Source organism: Oxyura jamaicensis, chromosome 4, assembly GCF_011077185.1.
Source record: "Oxyura jamaicensis isolate SHBP4307 breed ruddy duck chromosome 4, BPBGC_Ojam_1.0, whole genome shotgun sequence".
Taxonomy (NCBI): Eukaryota; Metazoa; Chordata; class Aves; order Anseriformes; family Anatidae; genus Oxyura; species Oxyura jamaicensis.
This window is the reverse complement of record NC_048896.1, coordinates 42,040,501-42,050,561: the sequence shown is the minus strand read 5'-3', so window position 1 is coordinate 42,050,561 and position 10,061 is coordinate 42,040,501.

Sequence of the window (10,061 nt, the reverse complement as noted above, 5' to 3'; positions counted from 1 at the left end):
TAGCTCTGCCTTCCTCTGACAGGCCAGGAAGCTGGAGCTCTTGCATTTGCTCGGGAGCTCAGTGCTTGTTTTTGCAAAACGCCTACCATGGCTTTGCAGGAGTGCACAGTGCACGGGCTATTTATATCATGGGTAGATTTTAATCCCAGGTGTGAAATGGTAACTGTTGAGTAAGTACATACTAAGGTATAAAGTCACAGTTTATCCTGGATTAAACATCATGAACTGCGAACAGTGGAGTGAGATGTTCCTGAAAGAGACAACCCCCTTTTGTTTACTGTACTTTCCTGAATTGAGAAACACCCTTCATTTTTGTTTAGCAGTATTTAAGTACATGCGCAATAAGTTACCTAAACTTAAGTAACTTTGACCTACTCACATTCTTAACATATTTCAAAAATTGTATCGTGAAAATTGCTTTATTCTATTGGTGATAGACAGGATAAGCCAAAATTGCTAATTCTCACGGTACACGAGTGGAAAAAAACAAAAACAAAAACAACAAAAACAAAAAACAATAGACTGGTTATAAAGAATAAATTATTTTGAAATGGGTAGTCTATTAGTGGTAGCATGTAACCTCTTTTTAAATTCCTACAGTCCATGTGGTTTTGTTCAGCTGTGTACATTGTTCTATGAAAGGTACTGAAAATGCTTGATTTATGGCCTACAAAAATGTGAGAGAAGATTAACATAATAGGAGAATACGAAGCTCATGCATTCTACTATTATTAGTCCTGCTTGCATTACTTGGATGAGAAGTATGAACTAAAATTAGTATACACATTTTTCCACCATTTATAATACTTCACATTCCATTCTAATATTCATAACAAACCAAGTAAACTAAAAGAAAAATAAAAAATAAAAAGTCACAACAGCTTTTGGTTTCTGATGAACTGGTATCAGATTATTAAAAATGAGCTTTATTCCACAGGCAGCTCATTTGTCTCCATCCGTCCTATTTATAGTGCTAGGTTCCATTCAGAGGCACCAAGTACCACAGCTTCACTCTGAGCCATAGATCTGCAACTGAGACCATTTTAGGCTCCTTGAGCGATCACTACCCTAAACTGAATGCAGCAAATCCAGCTCAGAGAGCCACACTTTGTACCCTGTTGATGGTGAGGGCACACGTGTGTGCAAGCACCACCTTGAAAACTGCTGTGCACGAAGCTGAAATCTGCAGGAAGGTTTTATGTGGAGAAGCAGACTGTGACAAAGCAGTGATAATGATTCTCCTTACACAGCTCAGTGCCATGGGGCTCAAAAATCAAAGCCAGTGCATATTTCCTTATGTAAAAAATATTCTAGCACTGGTTATAATTTTTACCTGGCTTTTTCTTATCACTCACTTCAGGCAGCAAAGCTTCTCATATTTGAGTCCAATAAAGCCAGACCCTGACATAACATGCCTTATGTTTGCTGTGAATCAAACCACAGGCTGTCATCTTTGGTCTTGATTTCTTTTCCACACCCAAGTATCATTTGGTTGTATGGTTTTTATTTTGTGTAAATAGCACAACACTGTATTTCAGAAATCAAAATAGCTCAAATATTCTCAAATTATTTTAGGAGTTTCACTGCAAAAGACAGGTCGATAGTGACTCAAAACAACATTATTATTCCCAATGCCTTCTGGGCTAATACCCCCTAATGTTGACAATAACAAAGTCCTGAAGGTAGGAATTCATGACTCCCAGTTATTTTTTCTGCTCAATGATCTTAAAAATGGATATTCCAAAGAACAAACAATTCAACTCACTAATATTTGAAAGATACCGATTATCCAGCTGAAAGCACACTTTTATTCTCCCTGAAGTAGTAGTGCCGTGAGAGCTCCAGTACTGTTGTCAAATGTACAATTCTTCACAAGTGACTTCAATACTTGTAATTTCTGGTGGGATAACTGAACTCCTAGGCAAATAATCTATGAGATACCTTGGGGTTAGTGTATCTCACAGCATTCAGAAAAATGTCACAGATTTGAGCATGAGACATACATTCACACTTTTTTTTGTTTGTTTTTGTTTTTGTTTCAGTTAACTTGGGGTTAATTTCAAGAATAGAGAATGCACCTTACAGAGGCTTTTGCAGCAGCGTGGAAGTGAGGTCTAAGCAGCCTGGGAGATGTGAGACAGGAGATGTGCTCACATAATACCCGACCCTGAATTAATGAGCTATGTTAAGAGTCATCTCTTATTAACTTTTTATATCTCTATGGGGAATGCAGTCATGAATGTCCCATAATGCCCCAGCTGTATTACATTGCTAGTGCTGCTTAGGAGGAAAAGGCTGCAGGGTCAAGGCAGTGTCTGTAAAATTCATGAGAAAGATGAGGAGGAAGAGGAGGAAGGAGCAGCTCTGAGCAAGGAAACCACACTGCTTTCAAACCCTGATGGCCAATCTGTTAAGTGTATTTGACACTACATGGAGAGTTATTATAGGCAGATATATATACATATTTATTTATTTATTTGTTTGTTTATTTTTCCTGGTAGTTTTCTAGAATGTGGAGCTACATTTAAATTTAAGGCAACAGGCAGTCCCAACCTGTTATTAGAGTTGGTTTGTGTTCCATTTAACAAACATGCTGATATTAGGTCACTAGGTTGCAGATGAGACACTGCAGTCCCACCCACAGCTCTTGCTTTTGTGTAAGTGTTCTTTGCTGGTGATATATCATCACTCATTACTTGGTTTATAGCACAAAAACTAGGGTAAAAATGCTGTTAAAACAGCACTGAGTTGTCCCAGTTTGATTAGAAAAGCCAGGCTCAAGTCCCATCAACGTCCAGTTTTTCTACTTGATATAATATTTGTCATAAAATGTTGCCAGGGGAATACATGTCTGTCTTCTGTTTCCCATAAAGATACATGATAGTAGGTTAACTACCCCCTTTATTTGAGCTAGTACAAGAAGAAATCTTCCATGTATATCTAATCTGGAAATGTATTTAAATCTGGGCTACTCATGTAAACCTAAGCCCAGATAAGTGCCAGAAAACTCTACTATTTCAGTTTTACCTTGAAACAGAAAAAAGCAAGGATCCTTTCATCAGTACTCTTTTAACTATTGTTTTGAAGTTTAAGTGCTTGGCAAGTATTTTACTTGGGATGCTTCTAACCAATCTGAAGGCTCAAAAACACTATTACCAGGGCAATAAAATGGGAATTTTTGTAGATTGTGTAGGATCCCCAGAGAATAAAAGGCTTGTGAAGGGTGTGTGTGTGTGAAGCCTGATGAATTGAAATAAAATGTGCAATTGGAACTGAGGCAGTTCAGAGCATTTCTGAGCTGAATGGCAGTTCAAAGAACCCTTACTAAGTGATGTACAAAAACTTCAATACACCTCTACTTGAGGCTTGGCTGCACAAAGAAATATGTGCTAATAAACTGAATCATCAGAAATAAATTGTTTCTATGTTCATTTCTTTTGATTTAATTTCTGTAAACTCAGATGTATCACATCTATTTAAACTTGTGTTCTGATGTTACACATGACAAGATTATTTTGAGGAACTTTACTGTATTTGTAGAACTGGGCTACTTGTTCTTCTACAATGAAAACATTTTTCCCCATGAAAATATTTTTTCCCCAGAACTGTAGTTATCTACATGAAAGTTTTTAGTTAGAGAGTACAATTTATATACAAAGGAGTGTACATTGTTTAGTATTAAAGCTGCAGGGGGATATTTTGAAAGGATACTGAGGAATCTAAATGCATAATGCCATTAGCTAGCAGCTGAAATGTTGCTGGATTCCCTTAAAAGATACCAAAATTTACTGTCTGAACTTACTTACAGTTTGGTAACTGGAAGAGGATACAGCCAAAGCAAGCCCTGTTTAACTAGATTTCTTACAAAACAGAGAAGAAAAGGTGAGCACCACAGACTAGAAGATATTTTATATGTCATCTGTTATCTGTTCTGAAGGAATGAGTGACTGCTGTCATTCATCTGAGACTGGGAGAAAGGCACCCTTCAACTCATTCTATTCTTGCATTGCACCATGCGGTCAGCAAATTGGGTGAGAGCTGTCACAGAAGTGCAGGCTCTGTTTTGAACCCCCTGGACCTAGCTGTCTGCATTGGATGCAACACACATTGGGGAAAAAAAATGGAGGAGTAAGAAAATGGCAAAGGCGTGTTGGCTTTGTCATTCTGCCTTCTTCAGCTTACTAAATCCAAAATACCTGGGCTTTATTAAAGCAAAAAGTTTTTGTTGTTCAAGGCCAATTATAAGCATCCTTTGTTAGAACTTCATAACGTTAACCAAAAAGTAGCTATTGCAAATACTTGTTAAAACTAAAAACAAAACCAGCAAGATTTAACAATGGTTTTACCAAAAAGGAAAAACCTAGGTTCACTTCATCTTTCATATAAATTAATGGAACTAGGTAAGTACTATCTTCAGATGAAAGATTCTGTTTCAGATTAGGAATCTATTAATGATCCAGATAACATGCCTAGGCTTTTCCTGTCTATATATTTTAATCTAATAGGAGATATCTTTCTTCACAAACCCTGCCTCTACATTCTCACACCATCATGCATACAACAATGTTCTCACTAGTAACTCTACCCAGAGCATCCCTTGGACTGAGAAGCAAGTTTTTGAAAATGAGACAGTTCCTGAAGTCAGTAGCAATATAGCCTTTGTTCAACAATATTGTTTTTTTATTTCAATCAGTATTTTTTCTGTGATAACAGATAACAAGTATCAGCAGTTCCAGCATGTTTTATGGACATATTTTGCCTGTCCGAGCATAACAAACTTCCACAAAGCAAGGACATAATTTAAATTTTAGAAAGCCCACACAGATCTAATGGGCTAATTAATTCTCTGCCCAGGTCTGAATTGCACTCATGAGCCCATCTTTTTTTCTCACTTCCATGCTATGTGGTAAAGAGCACATACAAGGTCTCATTCTGATTGCTTCTCTTTGGAAGGGTAAAGACTTCTACACAATGGTAGAATTTTCCCCTAGTTAGCAATGCCAAGAAACATCATAGCAAACCCTAAAGACAGTGTTTTTAAGGCAAATATCATGCTCATCTAACCCCATCAGTGAGATCCAAGCACTCCTGTGTCTGAGACTGTTGATTAGGAAAATAAACTACAGGCATATGCATAAATGGCCCACTGTGGCAGCACAATATTAGACTCTGCTGCACTGGAACAAAGTGCTTTCATTACATTTCTATGATAAATATCTCCCTTGCACTGTTGCAATTATCAACGGACTTGATTAAGGGATTGATTTGAATGCAAACAGCATAATTGACCCAGGAGGAAAGATGAATGGATGTGGCCAACGCAGCCTTTAAATAAGTGTGTTACAAATACGTGGTAGCATGGGGAAATGTCACCAGTCATGATTTATTATTTTGCCATTCTCCTTCAAATGAAAAACGCAATTTGCTTTTGTTGCATACAGCATATATACTATTTTCCAGCATATGATGCCATTTCAGATAGTCTTCAAAACTTTTAAATGGGCCATCTTTTTAGTGCATCCATAAAGTCATTATATATATTTGTAGGGGCATTTAAAAAAAAAAAAAAAGAAAGAAAAGAAAAAAAAAAAAGAATAAGAAAGTATTGAACATTTATCCAGAAGCCCTTTTATAAACAACAATAAACAAGAAGTAGAAGATTATTAGAATAATACTTCAGCTTGTTGTCACTTACTACTGAGGGTATAAAAATGAAACAAAGAGCCAGAGCTCTCTGAACTATTGAAAGCTGATTTCTGCAGCATTCAGGGGGTATTAAACTTTCTACATAAAGTATCTATCAAATGTCTAGGACATCTATCCATCTATCCTCTATTTATTACTGTTTCATTCCCATATGGACTAACATTAATAGTGGTTAGCATTTCTTTTGTGCTTTTCATCTTCAAATTGCCCTATGCATATCATCTAACATACCGTCTGTTGCCTCACTTAGTGAGGCAGTTAAGTGAGGTTTTTTTGTGTGTGTGTGGTTTTTTTCTTTTTTTTTTTTTTTTTTTTTTTTTAATAGCCACATCTAAAGATGTAGAAAATCAAATGTGAGTCAAAGACTTTGAAGGTTAAGCTCAATGAGTCGAAGCAGTTTTAGACTTGGGTCTAACGGGATCCAACTGATGGATGAAGTGGACAAGACCTTATCCTCCAGAGCTCTGCCCTGCAGCACCTCTTTCTGTCTTCACACCAAGCGCACTGAGCATCAGTGGGTCATTCAGGCTGGGCAATCCACTGAAGACAGGTCCAGCCAAGCACTATCAAGATTTTTAATTGTGGCCTCCCTGCCACAGATTTTAAATTGGTCCTGATAAAGAGGATAGATGAGGCTCATTGCCCTGGAGTGTATCCTGGCTCTTGAGACTGGCCTGTTCTGAGGTCTGCTTTTCAATTTAAGCTTACTTTATTTCCCTGCTTCAACATACCTGACAGGGCTGTGTTTTAGGAGGACTATGAAAGTCTGTTTTGAAATTGTATCAGAAATTAAGTTGTTAATCTGAACACCTGCTTATTTTATGGGCAAGGGGAGGGATGGACACAGGTGAGAGGAAAACTACACCAGTTGTGAAAAGGATGGGCATTCAGTTTACTATTACAATACAATCAGCAAATCTGATCCTTGTGCCCTTGCATATACCAATAACATCTTAGCTTGGAAACTGCAGGTGGAGAGAAGAAAGAAGGCACAGTTTAAAATTAAAGATGGACAACAGATGCAGTCCAAACAGGGTGAGGTGTTGCACACAGGGTACATGGCATGCAGAATGTAAAGAATTTTGAAATTAACAGAATAAAAATTGCACCAGGAAGTACACAGTCAGTTGAGTTAATAAACAAAATCAAATATAGCAACCATTGGTTTTGTTCATGAGTATTTATTCCAAAGGCTAGTCCCTAACCTACTTTCCTAAGTAAACTAAATAATGAATTTGGCTAATGTATAGAAGAATAACTATGCTAATGTAATTACTGAAATGGCAACATCTATCTTACATCTTAAAATTGCTGATGATGGATGAATGACACTCTCTGAATGGTAAGGAGCTTAATAGCATTGCTTTCATCTATCCTGAAGCATTAGGGAAGCCTGCTCATTTCCCAGTATACACATCTACTCTTCAAGATAATGTTCCAGAGATTTGTATTGTTGTCAACTCAAACTCAAATAATGCCTAAAAACACAAAGAAAACTAATTCTTTTTCACAAAAGGGGGTACATTAACATTAGCTTGAAATGGACCAATTGACATGAAAAATACACATTTTTCTCTCTTTACAACATTGCTGCTTGGTTTGTGGTGACACCATTTCCACTTCTGCTGGCAGCCACTCAGCTCTTAGATCCACTTAATCCATTTCTTTTACATGCTGAAAAACAAATCTCTAAAACTCCCTTTAGTCTGCATCAAACCAAATAAGAAAAAGATTTTAATGATAATAATAAATCATTACAAATCGTTTTGCAGAGAAAGCGAAAAGCCCCCCAAACTGAGACCCTAGACTGGCCTCAACTTTTTCTGTTGCCTCAGCTCTGCACATTTATTAAAAATGTGATAGTTATAAACTAAAGGCGTCTTTAATCTACTTAAATGTAATTCAAACAGACAGCAAACTGTGCTGTCTGGGATCTTACAAATATGTGTGAAGTTGAGCACTTGCTTATCCCTCACAGTAACAATGCATTGAACACCTGCCATTAGCCTGCCAGTAAGAGCCACACAGCAGCTCCACCAGCAAAAACAAAATGCACAAATGAAATCTGAATATGACTGTTAGTTCAGAATGGAACATACTCTTTGTCTAGACTGGATGGATGTATTGACTGGAAATTTAGCATTTCACATTTTGAAAGATCTTCATCCATTTTTGACCCTGGAGCACCACTACTGAGATCACAGCATTTTAAAGCCATATTAAGCTTTGCATGCCGAATATTTTAGAAAGAAAAGAGCTCTAAACTCAAAATGTGGATATGAGATTGAGCTGTATTTTGTTTCAAAGGACACTTAATTTGTATCTTGTTTTTCATATTGGTGCATCTACAATGACAATGAAGAAAGAGTGGTTTATGCAGTACCACAAAATTCATATAAAGTGGTTACAGTTACTGGATATACTTAGTTTGTGGAGCTAAAATTTGAACTAAATAAAGTTAGATTTCTTTAACTATACCTGTATAAAATATATATTCAAAGTTATAGATTCTTACTATTGGGTATTGTCAAATTTAGTTATTATTAACCAATAATTTAGGTAGTTTGAAAGGTTCAGGCTGTTTGTGGTGATTCCAACCAAAAATAAAATCACATGGCTAATAACAAATGTGACTTAAAGCAACATCAGTTCCATAGTAACCTAAAAGGACAAAAGAAGCCTTCTTACGCTATGAAACGTTTACTTTCAGAGCATGCTAGTAAAACTTCATTTAAAAAACAAGTTATAGGCATAGGGGTAATATAATTCTTCAGTTGAATAAGAAGCACAGCTCTCCAGACACATTTATTATATATATATATATAATACAAATAGAAGCTATTTTGAAAGAATGTCTCCTCATATTTCATTAAAAAATTGAGTTACAGAACCGCAGTATCTGATACCAAGAATCCCAATGCATCCAGAGACTGAAGTAATCATGATACATGTCTGGAATATCTGAATTTCTGTCAAAATTTGCAAAGGAGGTAAAGAGTGAAGTGAGTAGGCCACACAGCAAAACAAATTTAGCTTATAAAAAAATATACTATTATTTCATAGAACTGTCTGTAGAGTTTTGCCATCTTTAATGAAAAATCTTTAAAATGGAAAATCAGAAACACTTTCATCCAGAAAAAGAACTGAAAATATTTATTTAGTGAAATTTCATAAAAGTAAGCATCTGGTTAAAGATAAAGGTAGAAAAAATAAAAATAAAAATACAGGATTGTCAGAGCAATGTTGCTACAAAGCATGATATGAGACTCCAGAAACCATGAAATGTAGTTTGGTCCCACCTGGTGCTCTTGGGCCCTTTTAAGGCAAGATGTATCCTTCACAAAAATAATAATTTCATAAAACTTTCACTCATGCTCTACCAACTCACTACACTGTTGCTTTCCAGAATTTGTTGCAATATGCCAAAACTGAAGCCCTATTTCTGAATGAATGTTCAGAGTTGACCTCTCAGATTTACCAAATGCAAAGTGAGGGTGAGGTTTTAGAACCATATTTAATTTACAGGAAATTTCTTACAAGGACAATTGGAAGAATATGCTATAACTGTGCGTAACCAAAAAAAATTAAAAAAAATAAAAAATAAAAGCAGTGTAGTTGTATTGCCAATCCCAGTGATCATCTCTAAGAACTAGGCTGAAAGAAGTGTGTCATTTTTTTCTATTGTATAATATACTTAAATAGTAATGGAAGTAGGGATTGAAACCCATGGCTTTCCCTTACCACAGTATACTCCGTAAAGCTCTGGCTTTAGGGATTCATAAATTCTCACTGTTCTAATAAATACTCACATATTTTATATAACCTTGGGTACACTTATTGAAATCTGTGAGAGACAACCCTTTTCACCTAATCTACTTATTGCTGACCGGGTTCCCACGCTCTGAAGGTGTAAGTACAATAAGATGAGAAGAAAAGATACAATGGTGTTCTCACATCTTGGTAGAGAACTCTAGCTACAGACTTTTGAATTTTAAAAAGGCAGTTATATCCTGTGGTCATCTCAGCAAAGTCTTTCTTGATGTTTGCACTCAAATAGAAAAGCTGGCTTATGTTTCGAGTTCTTTGAGTACTCACTGCAGTTATTGACTTAACCAGATCTATAATAAAACCATCCATTAAGAGTCTGTAGAGTTGCCGATTAGCTTCCAGCTTGCAGATGTATTTCTAAGACAGCATTGATACGATATCTAAGACAGCACTGATATCATTAAGACAGATATGTCTTAATGTGGTAGAAGATGATAGAAAGGCTGAGAACAGAGTGAACCCATGCCACCTGTATGCTGTATGGAACCTGAATGTTTACTCCTCAGAAAAAAAAAAAAAAAAAAAAA